Here is a 25,627-nt window from a genome sequence, read left to right on the forward strand (position 1 = left end):
CATTAAAGTATGTTTCTTACCTAGTAAGTAGCCACAGCCCATTAAGTTTTGAATAATTACCAATATCCATCGGGGTTTCACCGTTTATTGGGTTATGCTTTTGAAACACATTATTCTAGGTCTCTGGCTGGCATCAGCTCTCCCTTAGCCTTATCTTCATAGGCAATGGAACAACAATGTTATCATTTGCTGGCACAGGGCCGATGTAGCCCTGGCCTCAGAGTCGGGAGGCCAGTGTTCTGGACTTGTCCCTGCCACTAACAGACGCATGATAGTTGGCATTCCCTGAGCTTTCTGGACTGTAGTTTGTTCACCTGCTAAATGAGAGATCTACATTACTTTTTTAAAAAATATGTTTTTATTGATTTCAGAGAGGAAGGGAGAAGGAGAAAGAGATAGAAACACCATGATGAGAGAGAATTATTGATCAGCTGCCTCCTGCATGCTGCCTACTGGGGATTGAGCCCACCACTAAGGCATGTGCCCTGACTGGGATTGAGCCTCAACCTCCTGGAATATGGGCTGATGCTTAGTCACAGAGCCACACTGGCCAGGTGACTCCAGTGGAACTTTTAAGGGCAACACTCCACAACTGTTAAAAATGTGACTAACTAACTAGGTCTTCCCCAAGTTTTATGTTTTTTTTAAAGAGCTGAGATGCCATACTGATGGTCTCTGTGGCCTCTGCATTAAGCATGTTAATTTTATAGTATTAGCAAGATGTCTTCAAACAGTTGTTACAAAAGCATCCATGTTTTCCACAAAATAAATAAATGGACAATTGAAATAAGTAAATACTTGCAAGAAAACATGCAAAAGGAAGAGAAAACAAACAGAAAAAAACAGTGGTGGTTGACCTTTATGCATAGAATATTCCCATCCATGCAGCTGACAGAACACATCACAGCTACCACATGTTGGGATGAGAATGGCAATAAAGGAATTACCAGCTTCTTCTCAACAAGTCATTCACTTACTTATTTACTCATTCACTTATCTATCCATTCAATAACTTTCCTTCTAGCCACTCGGGACATATAGCACAGGCAAGACTTCCACATGCATAGAACTTACATTGAGGACTGACAATGAACAGGTGACAAAGATGAAATAATAAATAACATTTTCAGGAAGTGATGGTGCTATGAACAACTTGGGTGGTGAACACACAAAACAATATACAGATGAGGTATTATAAAATTGTACACCTGAAACATATAATTTTATTAACCAATGTCACCCCAATAAATTGAATAAAAAAGTAAAAAAAATAAAGTTCAGCCCGGCCATTGTGGCTCAGTGACTGAATGTTGATTCATGAACCAGAAGGTCATGGTTCAATTCCCAGGCAGGACTCATGCCCGGGTTGTGGGCTTAAACCCCATTGTGGGGCATGTAGGAGGCAGCCAATCAATGATTCCCTTTCATCATTGATGTTTCTATCTCTCTATCCCTCTCCCTTTCTTTCTCTGAAATAAATAAAGCATTTTTTGAAGTACAAAAATAAAAAATAAAAGAAAACATAAATATGATAAAGAATAGTGGAGGTTGAAGAACAAGATGCTTGAAGGAGCAGCAGATTGGATGGTTAGGGAAGGTGACAACCATTTAAAGACCAGGAAGGAAGGAGTTCCAGGTAAAGTTACAATAGGTGCTAAGACTCAGAAAAGAGAGAGCTTGGGATTTACAAAGAAAAGCAAGAAGGCTTTGGTAACTGGAGTCCAGTGGACAGAAAGAAATTATTTGAGGTGAGATAAGGAAAGAGCCCGGACCAAATCACACAGAGCCTTGTAGGAAGTATTAAAACATCTGGATTTTTTAAAGTTTCTACAGTTTATTCTATTCTCTATAACCAAATAAACCACTTGGACTCTTTCTAGCATCTAAGAAAGTAAACAGAATCATGAATATGATTAGATGTTGTCTCAGCAGACAGCTATAATAACAATATAATAATAACAGCTAACTTTTATTGAGTACTTAAAAATAGGCCAGCCATTGTGTAGAGAGCTTTCATGTATTAATTTAGGTACTTCTTATAAAACCCTTGAGTAATTATCAACAGACCCCTTTACAGTTAATAATGCTAAAGCTTACAGTTTCTACATGACTTGTTAAAAATTACATAACTAAAAAGTAAAAGAGCAAGATCAGAGCCCAGGATTCTGATTTAAAGCCTAATTTAGATTTACTTAAAATGTGATGGGAATACCCAGCCAGTGTTGCTCAGTGGTTGAGGGTGTTGAACTATGAACCCAGTCAGGGCATATGCCCAGGTTGCAGGCTCTATCCCCAGTAGGGAGCATGCAGAAGGCATCCAATCAATGATTCTCTCTCATCATTGTTGATGCTTCTATCTCTCCCTCTCCCTTCCTCTCTGAAATCAATAAAAATATATTTTAAAAAAATAAAATGTGATAGGAGCATTAGAGTTCAGGAAAGAGACATTGGGCTGGAATAAAAGCTCTGTGAAGGAAGGGAGCTTTCTTGTGATGAAGCCAGCAGGACATAGACAAGTACCTTTCATACAGCTGGCACTCAAAAAGATATTTATTGCATAAGTCTTAAATTTCTATTTTGTAGGTTTTAATATACCTGGAAAGGAGGGAAGGAGAATGGATGCTTCTTGGAATTGTTCTCCTAAATATTCATATTTATTTTTCTCTCAAAAAACTGTCTTGGTATACTCTTAACCCCCTTTTTTCCTGTTAATTTAAATCATTGGTTCTTATGATGTCTGTGATGAACATCTGTGCCCCAAGTCCTCCATTTTTCTGTCCCATTGCCAGTCCTGTAGGGTCCCCTCTCAATGCCTTCTTCCTCTAGGCACCTCTTAATTCACTCACTTCCTGATTAAGGCACTGTAGGTACAGTCTGAATGGAATCCAGGTCCCGCTTCATTACATCAGGTTGTAATTATGAGAATTGTACCCACTTTGCCTGGCATTAACCAGGTCCACTCAATGTGGTGGACCTTGGCACAGATGCCTGTGGGGCTGGTGTTCTTGCCAATTATACCAGGGAGTGAGTAAAAGCAAGTTCAGGTTACTGAGAGAGGAAAAGAAGCACAGAAGTTGAGGAGACACTGAAAAGATAACGGGTAAAGGTTAAAAGGATTTATCAGACTTCAGGTAACAAATACAAGGATGTTTACAATCAAGCAAACGTTCCAAGAATTGGTGAGAACACCTAAACTTGGGTCTCTGTCTTCCTAGAAGGCACAGAGCAAGATAGGTAGTCAAAGGGGCTGCTGACCTAAAGAAACAGAAGTCTAACAGAAGCTGCGAGTGTGAACAGACAACTCTAAGGTCAGCAGGTAATTGACCTGCATTTTGTCCCAACAGTAGTTGTCAACATTTACTTCTTGCTTGCTGAGAGCCAGTCCTGAGTAAGAGTGGCATGTAGGGGGTGATAACTGGTATTGGGAGAGAAGGGACATAGTTCCTCGGTCAGAAGAAGTTGCAGGATGGTCTGTGCACCGCAGAAACCTATCTGCCAAGCACTGCAGGATAGCTGCAGTGAGCTGGGGGACAGGCAAACGTGCTTCATAAAAATCTCTCCTTGTGTCTTTTTCTATAATCACTATCTCATTCATTCAATTCTATGGGGGATGGTGATTTAAGATCAGGTCAAGGATATATACCTGTTAACACCAAAATTATTCTTCTCAGGCTGATCAATCAATGATAGTTTTGGAATGCTATTATAAGAAAATGTAAATTTAATTTCTTTTTTATTTACTATTAATGTGATGTTCAAGACGTTTCTTGACCAGGTTCCAATCTCTCCTCCAGCTTTCAGTTGCCTGTGTTTTCAGAGCTTTGTGTCTTCCAAGGGTTTTTGGCCTGGCATGCATGGATCTGGGCATCCAATGGTGAAGTTCATGGGCCCATGAGTTCTTAGTAACTTCACACAAATTATGGAAGTTGACATGTGCATTTAGTTAGCTTCTTAAAAAGAGGTCCGTGACTCCCAAAAAAGCTAAAAACCATTATGTTATTCCCCCAGCCTCAAATGATTGTTTTCTTATTACCGTTGTCAGGTGACATTATTTGTTCATATTCTTTAGGCCTAGCTGATGTCATCTCCGTTCTAGAATCCCTTTACTCTCAACTTCCCTCATGGTTTGGATGATCCTCTAATGAGAACATATTTCTATTTGCCTTACAGTAAGATCAATCTATAATAATAAAAGTGTAATATGCTAATTAGACCGGACAGCCAAACGACCTTCTGGATGTCCTTCTGGACAAGTCTGGGGCTGCAAGGGCCAAGCCCCTTGAACAAATTTCATGCATGGGGGTCTCTAGTAATTAAATGACTGTCTATTCTAAAGGAGTGATAGTTCCTCGGGGAGAGGAAAACTCATACTATAAATCCCTTTGTGTACACATGTTATAGCAGTATGTTATAAGTAGTAAATATGCAAAGTAATTTCTGTGTTGAGTTGAACAGGACAATGTTTATTTTTATTGGATTTAATAGATTTTGGAAGGTGTCTTTCTGGGATTCTGGTACTCACTATACTTCTTAATTTTTTCTGCCCTCGACCTCTTTCTGATTTAAATTCCATTGGCTTAATTTTATAGCCATGCCTGTGCAGTCCTATTCCATGTTCACACTCCCAATTCTCATCTGGCATGGCCCTGGCTCTACTTCTAGCCCTAAGAAGCACAGTTCTCTGCCCACCAGTGCCTGCAGTTCTGTGTGAACTTCAGCTTCAAGTCAGCCTTTCATCACTTATTCAACAAAAACTTTTGGAAGAAACGAGTAAGTTTCAGAGCCTGAACCTAGTATTAGGGATCAAAAGGTGAGAAAGAATAGACACTGACTTACAGCAACCACCTATAATTTGTAGAACTTTTGAATGTTGATTTTGGACCTTGATGTATCAGGTCACATTTTAATTTCTTAATGATTTTGTTCACCTTCCTCTTTGCTGGGCACAAGAAGACAGTTGTGAATACCGACTTTGTTGGCCTCTAAAAGGCCCTGGAAGTCTGTGTTGCTGTTTTTGGAATTTGATATTACATCTATAGCCAAAGTTTGATAGCCACACTTTTATTTTGGCTACTTTCACAATTTTGTTTTGCTGCCATCCATGAGCTATCTTGTCCTAAAGCAGAAGGACTGCACATTAGGATGAGAAATGTTTCCTCCAAATATGGAAATAGTTGCAAAGCAATCATAATAATGAAATGGATTGTGGGCGTAATGTGCCTGTGTTTTCTCATTACAGCATATTTTGCTGTGATGTTTCTGTAATGAATGCACCACTTGTATGTATTAAAATGACATAAGTGATCATTATAGAAATATTATCTTTCTCCCATGATAATATTGGGGACTGCTTTCTTGTTGAAAAGGATACTGTCATTTTGATGTTAAATTTTTAAGTGGATTCCTTTGTTTTAATGTATAAGTAATAAAAGGAAGTTTAATAGAGGACTTCCTTCACTTTCTTTTCTTTTTCTGTTGTTTCTCATTTGCTGTTATGTCTTTAAGACTTCCAATTATGCAAAGATTATTTCCACATTTAGATGGGTCTGATTAGCCAGTACTTTAAAGACACTCTGAAAAGCTCAGACCTACTTAAGGGAAAGAAACCTTGATTTTGTCTTACATAGAGAATAAAGGGGAAAATAGTAGGGACCCCTTCAATGTGCAATGGATCAGTATCAGAGATGGCCATTTTCTAGTTATGTTTATCCTATATCTCCACTGAGCTGTATAAGCAATAGTTACCATTTGTGTATTTGTTATGACCATTGAGGTTTCTAGCTCTTTAATTTTCCTGGATCTATAGCTCCAAGGGCTTTGGGGTATTTGTTTACCTGGAAGGATTCTGAATGTAGTTTTTATTGATGACACAATATCCATGCCACCCATCCGTGCTGAACTTATACTGTTTATGCCACCTTTTTTTTTTCACCTTGGCTTCAATGTCAGCTTCACTTTTCCTTACTTTCAAATGCATCTCACACTATATTTTCTTCTCTGAATTCCTTACTTCAGGTCACTCTCAAGCAGTATAGGTTTTAATTGCTTTATACGTGTCTCATGTACTAGTATATGTTGTGTGTTATTAATGTGTTACTTTAGGCAGGTCACGTAATTGTTCCCAGCTTCTGTTTCCTTCTGTGGCAAGTGGATGCAATATTTTGACTTTGATGAGTTCTTTAAGGAGACAATCTCCCTTCTTTGTGTCAGGTTCCAAACATAGTCTCCAGAGAAATGGAACTCAGCCTTATTCTTCCCTCTGCCAAAATCCGCAGGAAGTATCTTCTATGTAGCTCTCCATGTACTTGCTGTAATCAAAAGAGGATCTGGATTTATTGTTGGAAAAGTCACCTCATTGGGTCACATTTCACCCTTGTGTAGAGTTACTGTGTTCACAGTGATGCATCACTGATGTCTTTTTCTCCTGGACAAGCATTGCTCAGGTGAAGTGGGTGCCCCACCTCCACTTCCTACAGACAAGACATAAGCGCACCAGGTCCAGGTGATTATATGAAGGAGGTTGGTATGTTTGCTGTGCACGTCCATGAGTTTGTGCGGCATACATGCTCCTCTTGTGACTGGATGGGAAAGTCAGAGTCTACTTTGTAGACCCAGCACTTGCTGCAAGTGGACCCTCAACATTAGGTTACAGAGCAACAAAAAGAGACCTTCACTTCGTCTTTATTTTCCAACTATTCCTTCACATCTAGCTATAGCCAAGGCTTTGTTCTTTAGGAACAGCTTGGCCCAACAATAAAACTAATACATGGGTTTCACTTGACCGCCTAGTGTCTACTTTCCCATTACTTAGAACCCCGAAGAGTGAAATGGGTGTCTTAATGCAGTTTACAATCAGACTCCCCATACCCAAACCTCTAAAAATTATTGTGACAATTAAATCCAATATCATATGTAAGGATATTTGCATTCCTTATTCATTTGTGTATTCTTTCATTTTGGACAAGATTTCTATTTGTTTTTCTTTTGTGGTGTATATTGCGCATGTAAGATACATAGTGACGTGTTGAGTATATAGAGTATTTAATGAAGTTTGTTTTTACTGACTAACTGGCTTTTATTTATTTATTTTTAATTTATCTTTATTATTCAAAGTATTACAGATGTTGCCTTTTCTCCGCCATTGCCTTCATTCTGCTCCCACCCTCCTCGGACCTTTGGGGCACTATTCTGTCCAAGGGCTATGCATATATGCATATAAGTTCTTTGGTTAATCTCTTCCAGCCTGACTGTCTGGCTTTTAGATGCTTATAAGATTCAAGACTTGTGTCTTCCCTACTAATATAAAGGATTCTCTTTGCTCTGTTTATTTTATTATCTTTTGCTTTGACTTTTACTTCATCTAATGGCATAAATTTACCTTTATAAATCCTCTAATTAAAAATATTGTACCAACATGTTGTTTAAGTTAATTAATTTCTGCCATCTGATATTGATCCTGATCAATATTTTCTGTGTAATTACTTATTTTATACATGGTATATAAATAAGTGTATATCATTATTTTATCCAGTATTTCAAAAAATTATCAGTGTTTGAAGAGATAAGATCCCTTTAGGTTCATTATGCTTTTTTAAAATATTTTTCTGTTCTGATTAATTTTTTAATGTGATATACTAACATGGTTCAAATATCCAAACTCTATGACAGCCATATATTAAGTCTGGCTCCCACCCCTGTTCCCACCAACTCTGATCTCCCTATCTGTCCCCAAAAAGTGACTGTATCACTTATGTAACCCTCTAGTGCTTCATTTTCTAAAAAATTTAAATTTTCAATTACAGTTGATGTACAATATTATATTAGTTTCAGGTGTACAACATAGTGATCACCTAAACATACCTTCCAAACTGATCACCAAAATAAATCTAGTACTCATCTGACATCATATATAGTTACTACAATATTATCGACTACATTAACTATGCTGTATTTTACATCCCCATGACTATTTCATAACTACCAATTTGTACTTCTAAATTCCTTCACCTTTTCACTCTTTGCTCCAAACTCTCCCATATGGCAACCATCAAAATGTTCTCTGTAACTATGAGTCTGTTTTTGTTCAGCTTGTTCATTTACTTTGTTTTTTAGGTTCCACATATAAGTAAATGTTTTTCTTTTTTTTTCTTTCTTGATTAAGGTATTAAATATGTGCCCTTATTGCCCCATTGACCCCTCTCCCAAACCCCCACTCATGCCCTCACCCCCTTGGTATCTGTGTCCATTGGTTAGGCTTATATGCATGCATACAAGTCCTTTGGTTGCTCTCTTCCTCTTACCCCCACCCTCCCCTACCTTCCCTCTGAGGTTTGACGGTTTGATTGATGCTTCTCTGACTCTGGAACTGTTTTTGTTTTGTTTTTGGTGGTTTTTTTTATTGCTTAAAGTATTACAAAGGGTATTACATATGTCTCCTTTTTTCCTCCACCCTTGATAATACCCTGGCCCCCCCCCACCCCCCAGTGTCTTATGTCCATTGGTTATGCTTGTATGCATGCATATAAGTCCTTCAGTTGATCTCTTACCCCCGCCCCTTCTGCCCCCCTACCCTCCACGGCCTTCCCGCTGCAGTTTGACAGTCTGTTTGAGGCAGCTCTGCCTCTGTATCTATTTTTGTTCATAAGTTTATAATAGTCTTTATTATCCATGAATGAGTGAGATCATGTGGTATTTTTCCTTCACTGACTGGCTTATTTCACTTAGCATAATGCTCTCCAATTCCATCCATGCCATTGCAAATGGTAAGATTTTCTTCTTTTTTACAACAGCATAGTATTCCATCGTATTGGAACTGTTTTTGTTCATAGGTTTATGTTGTTCATTATATTCCACAAATGAGTGAGATCATGTGATATTTATCTTTCTCTGACTGGCTTATTTCACTTAGCATAATGCTCTCAAGTTCCATCCATGCTTTTGCAAATGGTAAGAATTCCTTCTTTTTTACTGCAGTGTACTGTTCCATTGTGTAGATGTACCACAGTTTTCTAATCCACTCATCTGCTGATGTGCACTTAGGCTGTTTCCAAATCTTAGCTATGGTGAATTGTGCTGCTATGAGCACAGGGATGCATATATCCCTTCTGATTGGTGTTTCTAGTTTCTTGGGATATATTCTTAGAAGTGGGATCACTGGGTCAAATGGGAGTTCCATTTTTAGTTTTTTCAGGAAACTCCATACTGTTTCCACAGTGGCTGCACCAGTCTGCATTCCCACCAGCAGTGCATGAGGGTTCCTTTTTCTCAGCATCCTCGCCAGCACTTGTCATTTGTTGATTTGTTGATGATAGCCATTCTGACAGGTGTAAGATGGTACTGCATTGTTGTTTTGATTTGCACATCTTGGATGATTGGTGACTTTGAGCATGTTTTCATATGTCCCTTGGTCTTCCTTATGTCTTCTTTCGAAAAGTATCTATTTAGGCCCATTGGTGGTCTAGTTTCATTTTTTTGCTAGTATCTGTCCAATTTTCCCAACTTATTGAAGAGACTATCTTGACTCCATTGTATGTTCTTGCCTCCTTTGTCAAATATTAATTGAGCATAGTAGTTGGGTTGATTTCTAGGTTCTCTATTCTATTCCATTGATCTATATGTCTGATCTTGTGCCAGCACCAGACAGTTTTGAGAACAGTGGCTTTGTAATACAGCTTAATATCTGGTATTGGAATCCCTCCTACTTTGTTCTTTCTCAGGATTGCTGCAGCTATTCGGGGTCTTTTTTTATTCCAGGTGAATTTTTGGAGAGTTCGTTCTAGGTCTGAAATATGCCATTGGTATTTTAATGGGAAGTGCATTGAATCTATAGATTGCTTTGGGTAGTGTGGACATTTTAATAATGTTGATTCTACCAATCCATGAACACGGTATGTTCTTCCATCTGTTTATGTCTTCCTCTATCTATTTTTTCAGTGTTCTGTAGTTTTCTGAGTACAGGTATTTACCTCCTTAGTTAAGTTTATTCCTAGGTATCTATAAGTGAAATTATATAGCATTTTCTTTTCTTTGTCTGTCTTATTTCACTTAACACAATACCCTTTAGGTTAATCCATGTTGTTGCAGATGGCAAGATTTCGTTCTTTTTATGGTTGAGTCATATTCCATTGTATAGATGCAACAGTTCTTTATCCATTCATCTATTGATGGACACTTAGGTTGTTTCCATAACTTGGCTATTGTAAATAATGCAGCAATGAACATATGTCACAATGGCATAATGCACTTAGGTACAATCTTGTAAGTACCATTGTGACATTCTTTTGCGACAATAGAGCTATCATAATAATCATAACTTTCATGTGTTTTTCCATACAAATAACTGTATGCCTTTTCCAAATGTGTTTCTATGAATAAATACTTAGAAGAAAAATTACTAGGCTCTTTGTCTTTTTTTATAGCCTTTAATTTAAAGTCTATTTTGACAAGTATAAGTATTGCTAACACAGCTTTTTCTGTTTGTTTCCATTTTCATAAAATATTTTTTCAGCCCTTTACTTTCATTCTGTGTATATCTTTTAATCTGAAGTGAGTCTCCTGTAGACATCTTTATATATAAAAGTCTAATATGCTAAATGCCCAACAGATTGGTTGTCCGTTTGGTCGACTGCTTGACCAGTTACTAGGACATGCACTGACCACCAGGAGGCATACACTCCGACTGGTAGGTTAGCTTACTGCTGGGGTCCAGCCTATCAGGACTGAGTGAGATGGGCCAGACATGCCCTGGAGCCCTCCCACAGTCCCTCCCTGGCCGGCCAACCTCCTGTGGTCCCTCCCCAGCTGGCCAGCCACCATTGTCCCCAATCAGGGACTGAGCAAGATGGCCACAATTGGCCCTGATCACCTGCTAGGGCGAAGGACCCCACCCGTGCACAAATTCCTGCACCAGGCCTCTAATGATATAAAAGGGTCTTGTTTTCTTATCTATTCAACACCAAATGTCGTTTGATTGGAGCATTCAATCCATTTACATTTAAGGTAATTATTGAGATAAGAAAACAAGACCCATATATATGCTGTCTAAAAGAGACCAACCTCAAAATGAAATATCTTATTGTATTCACCTCTTCATCCTTTCCTCTAAATAACTTTTGCCTCAAAATAAACAAACAGATTTCACAGATGAAGAAACTGAAGTTCAGAGGTAAAATAACTGGCCTGAAATCTTACTGGTGGCAGAGCAGCATTTAAAATAAAATTTTTATTTTTGATTTGAATGTCAGTACTTTCTCTACCAGACTAAGTGCTCTTATCTATACAATTAGTTGTTTTTTTCTCAAGGGTCACCTGGACTTCAGGTTTGCAATGTGTTATAATAGATAAGCCCAGCATTATTATTTTTTAAATAAAATGTTAAATTTAGTTAGTTGGCTTTTTTATAAGTGAATCCCAGTGTTGAATTTTGGAAGATCACTTTGTCCATATAGGTGTAGAAATACAGATATAGATATGCCTTTATTATTCAGAAAAAGTCTTAAACATTTTAATATAATTTTGCCCTATGTTCTTCTTTATGATAAATTTACATTTCAAAGAAATTGTGTCTTTTGTTACCAAATATTTATTGGTAGTAATTACTAGTATTTGGGTAGAACATTAAGTTTAATAAGTGTTATCTCATATCCCTACATTGTGAAATTGTCAGCATTCATTTCTCCAGAGGAGGGAATCGAGGCTTTAAAAAATTGGTCTTGGCCATAATCAGAAAGTCAGTAGCTTAGCAGAAGCTAAGGTCTTCTGCCTCCAAATTTCATTTAATTTTTAAACTAAATTTTAGTTTTAGCTCAAACAAAATGAATTTCAAATTTGTGCATAAAAGGCTTATTTCTTTCCTTTCCAAAGATATTTAGTTTTCCTTTTAAGTCACTGTACCTATTAGTTTCTAATCTTAAGACACACACACATGTCATATATTTGTATATTATATATGCATATGTTTGCATTATATATATATTTATTTCTGCATCTCAATAATATCTGTCTTAAATGATATTGTGCATGTGTGTCTCTTTTTTGAAACTCAATCTCTAAATGCTTTATCTCAAATCAACTAAAGAGAACATCTGCACAGTAAGCTGCGCCATGATTATGACCACCATGTAGAACACCAAGAATCTAAGAATGAGACTGCAGAAACACCATAGAGCCAGAGAGCCTCTTCTAATTACCTTCTCTTCCTGTCCAGATATTTGAACTGCTCCTGGCTTGGATGTATGTGCACACATATGCCACAGGAGTCAGTGCATTTCTTTAGCCCTCCTGAGAAAATTCAAATGAGTTTTCTGGTGGTTGAAAGAAATAACCCAAGAGTTATTTTTTCCAGCATGTTATAGAAGCTGAGCTAATTTTTTAAAGTGAACTGAAGGTTTTATATAATTTGTTTTGATTAGTAGAATGACTAGAAATGTATTATTTAAAGTTTTGTGGTCTAGTCACCTATAATTGAGGGCTCCCGGACTGTGAGAAGGGGCAGGCCAAGCTGAGGGATGCCCCCCCACCCCACTCCAGTGCACGAATTTTTGTGCACCAGGACTCTAATATTTAAACAAAAGTGCTGCTAAAAGTGCAGAATACTGTGAGTTACTTTTGCTTGGCCTCTATGTATTTAGATCAAACTCATTGATGTCCAGTGAATTCCAAATGTTAATAATGAATAATACATGTACTTTCATGGGGGCACTGCTAATGAGTTGTACTTTTGTAATGCATCATTAGTGGTCAATTTATGGTTAGTTTGTCAATCAGCATATTTGTGTGGAAATTTATAGTTCCATAAGATGCCTATTGATTTATTACTTCTCCTGAAATCATGAATTCCCTAGGATGGTTCTAAGAATGCATTGGTCTTGACCCCAATTACTCATTTTTCTCTTCTGTCATGTCCTGGGGGCTTATTAGAAGAATATAGCTTGAAAAGCAAAATGTGTACTGCCAAATCCATATAAACTTTTCTCACTGGGGTCATCTGTTTGTTTATTCAACAAAGAGTATTTGGGTTCTTACCTATTTGTCAGGTGTTTTGCAAGGTCCTAGTGATTCAGTGGTGAAAGATCAAGATATGGTTCCTTCACCAATCACAGAGCTTCAAGTTTATCAAAGAACCAAAAATAGTAAAGAGAATGAGAGTGAAAAAGGTAAAGTACAGTGTTCTATTGGGTATCCTATATAATAAAGAGCTAATATGCTAATTAGACAGGATGGCGGAATGACCTTCCAGAATGACCAGTGGGCGGGGCTGTGGGGCTGCGAGGAACGAGCCCCTTGCACAAATTTCATGCTTCGGGCCTCTAGTTTTGTATATAAAGGAACTGAAGGCTGCAGGCTAAAGGGGACTCAATGTCCACAGTATTGCGGGGGGAGTGCGCAAAGGGTGGAGGAGGGATATAGATGGCAGAAAATTAGAAACTAAAGTATACGCAGAGAGAGAATCAGAAAAGCAGGAAAAACAATAGAATGGTGGAAAAAATAGGCAGATTGAAAAAGAAGCTGAATAACCAAGAACTAAATGAGGTATAACAAAGATAAACATGAAGTGGCAGGGAGTAGGAGATGTTGGGTGAAGAGGGCAAAAACTCTTGTTTTTATCTCCTAAGAATCCCTTTCTCCTCTTCTGTGTAGCAGCACTGACCCTGTCTTCTCCCAGTCTTAACTTACATGATGTGAGAGGACTGATCCCACACTAGGGCAGTGGTGGGCTGGGGTTTGAGGCATGCTCCCAGCCTGTCAAACTTACAGCTCAGATGTGGGCCAGCAATCCCAAACTAGGTTAGAGAGATTCATCACAGGGATTTTTTCTGGAACTGTTAGATAAAAGTTTTAATCATTCACTGGGGCATTAAGCTGATGGAGCATATGTTCAGAGTTACTTGTGTGAGCTCACTGGAGAGTAAATTTGGCCCAGAAAAAATAGAGTTAATTTAAGAAAGAGCTTCCTGGAGATATTGTTTGATCATGTAGACCCAGCCATAGCTGACCTCTTCAGGGATATCTCCCCTTTACCAACTGTAAGTTGGGTTTTCCTGATATGTAATGCCAAGCATCCTGACTGTAGGTGGTGTAGAGCAGTTGTGTATGAATTGAGGGTTTTAGGGAAGTATGACAAGGAAGGAAGGTCTATGTAATAAGAATTATTTTATCTGCCAACATGGCAAGCTTTTGGAGGCAAATGTTCTTGCTGGGAACTTTGTAAGACTGGGTCCAGTCCAAACAGTTCAATTCATACCTGTGGACTACAAAGACCTGCTCTGGGTAAGGGAGTCTATGGTAGGGAGTGCCTTAATCTCAGAGTATATGTCCTAAAACTAAGGCCTGTTAGCAGCAATAGAGTTCCTGAAGCAGAGATTCTGCCTCACTTTATGGTCATTTTCTCTCTGGGTCTGAGAAGTAGAAGCCACAGCAATGAATGGCACCAGTGTTGGCAAAAAAGGCCAGCTATAGGACCAAGGTTTTCAAAAGGCTTCACCAATGGTTCTATTAGTGCTTAATATGTCCCAATTTCCATTTCTGGTTTCCTCAATGCTATTATTATCCTATATAATAAGGAGCTAATATGCAAATGATCATCATGCCCTCACACCCATCACGCCATAATGGCTCAGACACTCAGCACTGGGAAGAGAAGAGTGGGGACCAGCCAGGCTGCAGCCCGGGAGAGGGACAAGCCACCGGCCTCATGGTCCAGGGCACCAGAGGCTGTGCCTGCGGCCCAGCCTAGGAGAGGGACAACTCACACACCCGTGGTCCAGGGTGCCAGTGGCTGCGGCTGTGGCCCGGGAGAGGAACAAGCTGCCTGCCCTGCGGTCCCAGGTGCCTGGGGCTGCAGCCCAGGCAAAGCCGCCTGCCCACTGTCCCCTGCAGCTGCAGCCAGCTCAGGTGAAGCCGGCCCACGTCCTGGGTGGCTGCGGCCAGCCAGAAAGAGGAAAGCCTGGGTCCTGGGTGCCTGCGACTGGCCCGAGGAGGGAATCATGGGTCCCAGGTACAGGGCAAGGCAGAGGCAGTCAGGGGCGATCAGGCAGGCAGAGGTGGTTAGGGGCGATCAGGTAGGCAGAGGTGGTTAGGGGCAATCAGCAGGCAGAGGTGGTTAGGGGCAATCAGGCAGACAGGCAGAGGAGTTAGGAGTGATCAGGTAGGCAGGCAGGTAAGAGGTTAGGAACCAGCAGTCCCGTATTGTGAGAGGCAGTTGGACATCCACCAAGGGGTCCTGGATTGGAAAGAGCACAGGCCCAGCTGAGGGACCCCCCCCCCCATGCATGAATTTAGTGCACTAGGCCTCTAGTTATTAAATAAAAAGTGTTAATCTGAAAACTTTCACATAACAAATGACATAAAATTTAACAAATAAACACACTATATTTTCTTATCTTTTTCTGCTGTTTTGAGCACACCACTACTCAACCCCTTAAAAAAGTAAAGCCAGTGTATACACACATCATTTCATATATATAATAATAGTTATTGTGTTTGTTATTTACAAACATAAAGCACCATACGATGAAAGGTAGAGACCTAGAATTATTCTGACATGTCAGTTTTAACCTCGTATTTCTTGCTAACTGTAAAACTGTATTGTTACTTGATGTTAGAATACCCATTTAATATTGATTGCTATAACACTGTAATTCATCCTAACTTTTCAAGGGTTTCGAGGAAATTAGAAATAAAGTGTCTTCTGCTGAAGCATTTGTAGAGGAACTCTGTTTACAATGGAAGCATAACAGGTAAAGTCCATGAAAAGCAATATGTCTTCACATCTCTTGTTTGCAGGGAAAAGAAATCTAGAAGCTACCAAAAGCAAAAGAGAAATTCAAGGAAGGCTGCGGGTGAAAATCATAATAAAAATATCTATAGTTACAGCTACTACTTTTAATGTTTAATAGAGTTACTCACTGTGCTAAACACTTTACTTAGATTCTCATTTGCTAGTAATCCTAACAAGCAAATGATAATATATGTTTCCTTAATATCCCCACTTTGTAGGTGAGAAAACTGAGCCCTATCGTTACTCAGTAGCTGCTCTGTGTTTACACAGACAGGGAAAGGTGGAGCTGGGGTGACAATCAGTTTGTTTGATGCCAGGCTTCACATCAGGGCAGGGTGGGTAACGGGCGTCCACAGAGACTGAACTGGGCACGGGAGATCCAGGAACTGAGAGTATTTCTCCATCTCTCTCATATCAGCTTCCCTTCTCAGACTTCTTCCCTCTTACAGAGTATTTTACAGTGTTTTCTGCATTTATATCATCCCACAATTTCTTTGTCTTGCACTTAGCCAAGTACGCCTGAGTCAATATTGAGGCTACAAGAGTTTTTGTCAGAAACCCCTACCATTGACTGACCTCAATTCTGTCCTCCTGATCCAACTTCCTAAGGAAAAACCGATTGGCCCTCTGTGACTAACTAGGCCTGCCCCTTTAACACGGACTGTGGGCAAGAATTGTTGTTCGAAGGATGATTGCACGGGTGTCCCATAAGCTACAACAATTTCCAAACTGTGATTTGAAATCAGAGAAGGAAGAGGGCAGGGACAGCTTCTTGAACTGGTCCTCGGAAGCTGGGAAATCTGGTCTGGCAGACACAATGTTGGGATGTTCCAGGCAGGGACATACTAGTACACAAAGGGCATCAGGGAGGAAGGATGTGTAGGGCAGGCTCTGGAGTGAGGGAGGAAGATATTCTGCCCGTATCCATTGGTTTATGGAGGGGAGCACCAGAAAGGAAAATAGTGTAAGATTTTATTTCTTCCTTCATAGTCTTCTAATATATGCTTTCCTTTTTACTAGCAAGAATATGCTGCTTGATATTCTGGACATCACAGACTCCCTCCCCTTCAAGGCAAGGCATCATGATGCAGCAGAAAGAGCAAGTGGCAGGGGAGCTGGTTTGGGGTCACCGCCTCTCAGAGCACCTAACCAGCTTCAGGCCAGTCACTCAGCCCTACGCTGCATTTTGGCATCTCTCAAACCCGTGCCTGTCTTATTGAATTGCTACAGGTGTAAGTTGAGTTTCTTGATCATTAATGCAGAGCCATCCCATTAAATTATTTAAAGCATAGATCTCACAAATGTCTTTTCCTTGTAATCTCATCTTCAAAGATTGTATTAAGGCAAACAAGCCTGATCCCGCCAGGCTGTGATTTATAAACCAGACTTCCAGGTAATTCCATGTCCCACATTTTCTTTCTAGTTAGGATTGCATGTAAGAATCAAATCCCAGTTTAACCAGGTTCAGATGTTGATGATCAGAAGAGTATTATCATTGTCAGTAGTTGTCACCCATCCCCCATTGTTCAACCATTTGTAATCAGTTCTCCTGCTCAACGTAATTAATTTTGATAAATAAATGTGAAGTAACATATCATTTTACTGCAATTAATTTTGTTGATTATATTATATATTATGAATGTAGAGTGACAATTTTTTCCTGAAAAAAATTACTTTTATACTCCCATCTTCCATTTGAGAAAGTATTTCTTAAATTTATATTTACACATGGGCAATGAATTATTAACATTAATAAGAATTTTAACAGGTGGCTCAGTCAGTTGGAGCATCATCCTGTACACCAAGCAGTGCAGGTTTGATCCCTGGTCCAGGACCATACAGGAGGCAACCTATCGATGCTTTGCTTGCACATCAAGATTTCTCTCTCTCTCTCTCTCTCTCTCTCTCTCTCTCTCTCTCTCTCTCTCTCATCAGTAAAAACATATCCTCAGATGAGGAAGTAAAAAAAGGAATTTTAACAGGTATTTTCATTTTTTTTTCAGTCTTAGAAGTTTGAAATGTTTTATGCATGCCTGCTTTTACATGTCTAGCATTGGCTATATGTATGTATATATTAAATACACACAAGAAGAAATTACAAAGAGCAAAAAGCACACTAAAATCTGAGATGATTCTAACTAACTAGAATTCTCAAATATCTGAAACTTTTTTCAAATATTTAATTCTCAGTTAAGAAAAATAGGCAAATAATAAAATTTTTCATTTGTGGAATATAGTGAACAACATATACTGATGAATAGGGACAGATCCAGAGACAGAGAAGCAGTGATCAGACTGTCAAACCTCAGAGAGAAGGTAGGGGAGGGTGGGGGTAAGGGGGAGAGATCAACCAAAGGACTTGTATGCATGCATATAAGCCCAACCAATGGACACAGACAACAGGGGGATGAGAGCATGAGTGTGTGTGTGCGGGGGGGGGGGGGGGGGGTTATGGGGGGATGAGGTCACATATGTAATACCTTAATCAATAAAGAAATTAAAGATTGAAAAAAAAACAAATATTATGAAGCTTCTGGAGAAGTAAAATCATCCACCTTGTGTCCTCTGATCAGAACAAATGCCCCTCCATATTCTTCATTTCTTGTTTTGTTCTAGGACTCTATAGCCAGCCCAAGGTTAAGAAGGATGACTTAGGACTGGCCAAAATTATTTTAGCAGTTTGCTATTGCCATTATAATATACTAACACAAATGTAGTGGCTTAAAACAACACAAATGTAAAATAGAAGAGTTGTAGGATGTGGAAAAGGGGACTCCTGTCTACTACTGGGGGCATGTAAATTGGTGCAACCACTATAGAAAACAGTATGGAGATACTAAAAAACATCAAATGAAAATATCATGTAATGCAGAAATCTCACTTCTGGGTATTTTTCTGAAGAAAACAAAAACACTAAGTCAAAAAATATATATGCACGTCATATTCACTGCAGCATTATTTATGATAGCTAAGATATGGAAATAACATAAGTGTCCATAAAAAGATGAATGGGTAAAGAAAACATGCTATATATTTACTATTAAATATTATTCAGCCATAAATACAAATGAAAACTTGCCATTTGAAACAAGATGGACAGACCTTAAGGTCATTATGCTAAGTGAAATACGTTAGACAGAGAAAGGCAAATGGTATAGGATTTTGCTTAGATGTGGAATCTTAAAAATAAATAAAACTGAGCTCATAGATACAGAGAACAGATTGGGGTTTTCCAGAGTCATATGGACAGCTGGGGATGGATAAAATGGGTGAAGAGAGTCAAAAGGTACAAACTTCCTGTTATAAAATAAAGTCATGCAATGTGAGGCCCAGCATGGTGATTATACTGTTGGTAATACCTTAGTGCATATTTAAAACTTACTAAGGGACTTTTAAATCTTCAAAGTTTTCACCACAAAAAAAAAAAAGTAACTAGACTTATTGCAGTGATCATTTTGAATATATATAAATATCAAATCATTATTTTGTACAGCTGAAACTAATATGATGTTATATGTCAGTTATAGCTCAGTTTTTAAAATCTCACAGATTTATTTGTTATATTGCTGTTCTAAAAGTCAGATGTCAGAAACAGGCTAAAATAAAGAGCAGACCTGTTTCTTCTGGAAGCTCTAGGAGTCCATTGTCCTGCTTTTTCTTGCTTGCAGGTTGCCTGAATTCCTTGGTGGTGTACCCCTTCCATTTTCAGACCCAGCAGCATAGCGTCTTCAAATCCCTCTCCTCTGACCTCTGCATCCATCATCACAGCTTCTCTTTGACTCTTACCTTCCTGCCTCTCTCTTTTTAGAACCCTTGTGATTAGATTGAGCCAAACAATCTAGGATAATCTTCCAATCTCAAGAGTCTTAATTTAACCGCATCAGCACAGTCTCTTTTTCTACATAATGTAAAATACTCACAGACTCTGAGGATTAAAATGTTTGCATCATTTGGGGGCCAGTCTTCTGCTTCCACAGTTATCAATGAAGAATAATTCAAATATTAGTATTTTACTTGGCCAGGAGACTTGACATTTGACTAAAATCAATCAATAAATATTAAGGTTGAATATGTCCAAACCAATAAGGTGTTGTTGGATTATTCTACTCCCCACCATCAAAGAGCATACAGGAAGACCAGGAAAGGAGCACGTGCAACACAAAGCAGAACGGTGGGGTGCACTGACCGTTCGGACATGAGGGAGGTAGACCCTTGGCCCTGATGCCTAAGGGAATTCAAGATTCAGATGGGGTTAGATTAGGTGACCTTTCAAGCCCATTCCAATCCTTGATTTCTGCTGCTGTATAGATTCTTAACAACAAATTGAATTTAGGATTTGCACTCTGTCTACATCTTAAAGGACTTATGACTGAATGGATTAGAGCACAGTGCACCACAAAATACTTAGAATGAGATGTAATGGAGTCCATCTGACAAAACAGGTCTTTTAAGGTTTAGAATTGAATATGTTGAAACTCATGGGCTGTAAAAATGTCCTTAATCTTTTGATTATTATGTCAAAAAAAAGCATATAGTTAAGCAACGCTTTGTGGGGCAGGAGGGAAAGGAGAGGGCAAACTTAAGCAGAGATTTATTCTTTAAAAATCCTTGAACAAGGGACATCCCATGACATGATGGCTAATCATTTCAGCTGTGTTCTTATGAAGGACACAGAAATGTTCAAAAACAGCAATTGGAACCCAAACAACATTCTGTTGAAAACTCATTGACCCCACTTATCCTTCAGATTCCTCTTTCTCAAAGAACTACCTTTTAAAGAGTTTGTACTGCACTTTAGACTGCTCCAGGAATTACTCATTTTTAAAGGATGTATTTGGGCTATTATTCATCCTTTTGCACTAATCCCTTAGGGTCATTCTGGGAAAATTCAAAGTATTAAGATTTGGGGAGAAATCCAAGTTTTCAGTCATTTTCAAGACTCTGATTTAAAACTGTGATTTCCAAGTAATATGTGGAGATGACTGGTCGCAACTGCTCAGAAGGAAACCTGGGTGGCCTGTTGGAAACAGGTACGGAGATAGAGTCCTGGATGCCCTCTGCTTCCCCTCTGAGAGGCATCAGCATGCCAGCAGCCCTCCAGGAATGACTGCCTTCCTTAGCTGTGAAACCGCCAGCATCAGGGAGGCGCTGCAAGGCCCCCCCTGCAGAGAGAACAGTGTGCCCTCCTAGAAGAGTTGAAAATGCAGTGGCTTCTGTGTCGTGTGCCTTTTAGCATTACTGTATATTACACTCATTGAAGCTGAGATGATAATTGCAGAGAAAGTCTCCTATCGGACCATAAATTAACGGGCATCCTTCCTCTGTCTGGGCCTTTTGTGCTTTATTCACATCAAAAGCAATTACTTTTTGTGCACACTTAATGCCACCAGTTTAATGTGGCATGTAAAATATGCCTGGCGATTTACCCTTTATTAATCCTAGACTTGCTGAAAACGGGAGCCAGTCAACCATTCAGATTCTTAAAAACAACAGCCTGCCCTTCACAACTTAACCTTTGTTTGATTTGGACAAACTCAGGAGGTTCTGAGAATCACAGCATCAGATTGTTCTCCGGGGAGATTTCCCTAGCCCAACAGGAGCCCAGGAAGGGCTGAACCCTCACTGCGGGATGGGCTGGGTTTGCCTCATCTAACAGCTGGAGCAGGGACAGAAAGCAAAGAGAATATAAGCTTGAGCGTCAGCCAGCCTGGGTTTGGACACCAGCCCTACCACTCACTGAAGGACTGAGGATGTGACCTTGCTTAAATTAACCTGTGTCTTCAACTGTAAACAGAATATCGAGGGACACAACTAATCTAGGTAAACTGGCAACCATGTGATATACTAGTATCTTCAATGGAAAGAGTTGTTCTCTTCAATAATAATTGTAGGAATAGTTTTCTTACTATAATTTACATTAATATAATATTCTTAGGACCCATAGAGCATCAATCTGGGTCAGAAAGATTTGTGGGATGTGAGGTAAAGTTGCTTGAGTGGAATGAGGATCAAAAGCAGGAAAATAAAGTCTGACCACCTCAGGTAGAGGGTAATAGCAAGTTCCAAACAAGAAAACCGAAACTGCAGTCAGAAAGAAGTGGGTAAGAGCTCACACAGACTGGTGTAACACTGACGAAAAAGAGAAGGGCCTGGTGAGTAAGGAAATGCAGAGGCTGCATTCAAAGCCTCTTGGTAGAGCTGACCCATTTAGACAGTGGTTTGCTTGAGCTGCCTTAGCAAGATGCCGGAGACTGGGTGGCTTGAACAGAAGAAATACTTTCTCACATTTCCGGAGGCAGGAAGTACAAGATGAAGGCGCTATCAGTGTTGGTTTCTTTCTTCCCAGCTTGTAGATAGGCATCTTCTTGCTGTGTCTTTGTATAGTTCTTCTCTGTGCACACATGGAAACAGAGAGGTATACATGGTACTGATCTCTTTTTCTAATATATTCTTATTGATTTCAGAGAGAGAGAGAGAGAGAGAGTTAGAAACATCAATGAGAAGAGAGAATCACTGATCAGCTGTGTCCTGCTCATCCCCTACTGGGAATCAAGCCTGCAACCCGGGCACGTGCTCTTACTGGGAATCGAACAGTGACCTCTGGGTTCATAGATTGAAACTCAACCACTGAGCAACACCAGCCAGGCTGTTTCTCTCTTTCTTTATAAGGACACCAGGCATTTTAGCTTTAGATCCCACCCTAATGACCTCATTTAGCCTTAATTAGCTTCCCAAAGGTCCTGTCTCCAATATAGGCGCATTGGGAGAACATAACCCAGGCTATAACATACAGGTTAATTCCTAAAGTGGTGTCATGTATTCCAGGACTGTTTCTATTTCAATAAGGGACTTCAAACACTCTCTCTCTCTCTCTCTCTCTCTCTCTCTCTCTCTCTCTCTCTCTCTCTCTCTCTCTCTCTCACACACACACACACACACACACACACACACACACACACACAAACAACATCAACAAAAAAACACACACAGAAAATACCTGAAAATCCAAATGATGAACAAGTGGTGGAATTCTAGGCACTAGGGGAGAATTATTATGAAAATGCCACATTTGAGTAATGGGTGCTTTCCTGCTGCACCCTCAGTCACTTCATGTAGGTGTCTCTCAGTTCTTTCCCATGGCTTCCAGCTCTTTCTGGTTGGCTCTTTGGTCCTGCTTGATTATTTGTTTTTTTAATAGATTATATTTCATTTCCACTTAGGGTTCCTGGACCCTATCAGTTGACTTAACATAGAGGTTGGGGCAAAAATTTGTTTACAGTTGTATGTGAAACACAGAGTCTATTCTTGTATTACTATTTATTAATTATTGTATTATTTTCCATAGGAAGAACTGTAAACTGATTTTTGCCTCATGCTGTATTATAGCTAAGTGTTGATGAAACTGAAGTTAAAGACGTCTTCAGACCTTGACCTTAAGGACACATGTTTTCTCTGATTGCTAGCTCCCAGCTCACATCCCAGTGGTGCCTTTAAAAAGGGATGCTGTAAAGGAATCCTGATCCCTCCTAGGGGGAGGGCTGCTGATTTGTGATCAGAAATACCATCTTGTGTCCAAATAAATCAGCGTGGTAGAACATGGACTCTGTTTCCAGTGACCTGCATTCCAGATGAACTCTCGCTGGAAATTGCTCTGAAACATTGATAAATTCCTTCTCAATTTCTGGACCTCAGTTTACACACATATAAAAAGAACTAGAGGCCTGGTGCATGGATTCATGCACTGGTGGGATCCCTCAGTCTGTCCTGCACCCTCTCCCAATCCATGAATCCGGCTGAAACCAGCAGTCCAACATCCCCTAAGGGATGTAGTAGTGCGTGAAGCAGCAGGCAGCCAGGGAGGAGCCTGAGCCCTGGCTGGGCACTGCTCCCGCTGCATCTGCCACCACAGCTCTGTAGTGCTATTGTGGAGGTGGGAGAGGCCTGCACCACAGCAGCTGTGCTTGCCATGAGCCCAGTGTCTGGTTCCCATCGGTCAGCTGAGTGGCACTCCTGCTGTGGAAGGGCACTGACCACCAGGGGGCAGGTCCTGTGTTGAGCGTCTGCCCCCTGGTGGTTAGTGCATGTCATAGCAACCTGTCAACTGGTCTTTCAGTCATTCAGTCGTTTGGTCACTTAGGCTTTTATATATATATATAGATTGGTTGGATAAAGTATAAGTTCAATATTCTAGAATTTCTGACAATAAGTCATCATTATTTGGGGTTTTAAGCTACTTGCAAATTGTATGGATGATAATGCTCTGGATCCTTCAGTTCCCTGAGCCAATACATTCCAGACTGAGCTCTCAAGATGATATATCTTCATCTGATATCCCATCTTCATGCATATACAAAGATAATTTGGCAGAGCCAATATGGCATTTGAGAGGATGGGGTGAATACATAAGGTCAAAGAGGGACCAGATGGTTGTGTGAGTGGTTGTCTATTCTACTTCAGGTGATTTTGTGCTAAACACATCACCACTAAGGGGAAATTTTGCCTGACATAGCATGATTTGGTCATCAGAGATGGGATTAGATGTGGAATAAAATTTAGATAGAGAACAGAGTTTATGTTTGTAAATAACAATATTGTATATCTGTCTTCCCTGCAGCCCCTAGGGCCCCCAACTCCCTTTCTCAAGACATCCCCAGTTGATCTGAGTAAGGGAGAATTTATATAACAGTCTCATGCTTGCTCCAAGCAAGTAGGAAGGAGATCTTATAAAGGAAAAGTAAGAAGAACAGAATGAAAGCAAACCCTCAAGAAGCAGCAATGCATTAGGCTCTTTATGGGTATGGTGTGTAAACAGATTTCTACAATTAACAAATAAAGGATGACTAAGCTCAAACTCCCTTAAGCCAAAAGGAAATGAATGTATCAGCTCGGGGAACTGAAGGATCCAGAGCAATATCTTCTGTCATTGATGTAACATGAAGTACCAAGAAGAAGAAAACATATGCACAGTTTCTGTTTAACTTTTTAACTACCCCCTCCTTCCTTACAGAACACTCATGGAACATTGTCCAGAGTTTAGAAAATGGGCTCTGTTAATGGGCTGGATTAAGTCCCCTCAAAATTTGTATGTTGAAGCCATAATCCCCAGTATACCTACACATGTGATCATATTAAAAATAGAGTCTTTTTACATTGAAATGTGGTCATTAGGATGGGCCCAAATCCGATATGACTGGTGTCCTTATAAGAAGAAGAAATTCTTACACAGATAGGCACAGAGGGAAGACTATGTGGAGAAACAGGGAGAAGATGGCCATCTACAAGCCAAGGAGAGAGGCTACAGAAAAATTCAGCCCTGCTGACAACTTGATCTGAGTTCCAAACTATAAAAATAAATTTCTATTGTTTAAGCCACACAATCTGTGGTACTTGTTAGGGAGTCCTAGCAGATTAATGCAGACTCTAAATTGCTTAATTCTGAATTTCAGAATTCTCAGCATTTGGATGGTGACTGTTATTGATAGGATTTCTGCCTGGACACCTAGGAACGCCGATATGAGGAGAAATGTGCAAGTGCACCACGTGTCCTGCTATAAGGGTGAATCAAAGTAAATTCAGTTTACTATTCCTGAGGATAAGTTGAATTATAGATACTTTATTTCTGTGAGAAGTGATTCAATTTAAAAGGTGTCTGGAGCCTCTAGACTTAATTTGAATATTAATTTCACCAATGATATTCTTGTACAAGTCTGCCCAGTAGTTTTATTCTTAATTAAAGATCACTGTATGTCTGATGTTTTCCCTCTGGTTATAGTCATTGTGTTTGCACATAGAGCATTTTATTTCCCTCCCATCTTAAGTGATTTTTCTTTATCAGCCGCAAAAAAAAAA

This window comes from Myotis myotis, unplaced genomic scaffold (assembly GCF_014108235.1).
Source record: "Myotis myotis isolate mMyoMyo1 unplaced genomic scaffold, mMyoMyo1.p scaffold_m19_p_8, whole genome shotgun sequence".
NCBI lineage: Eukaryota > Metazoa > Chordata > Mammalia > Chiroptera > Vespertilionidae > Myotis > Myotis myotis.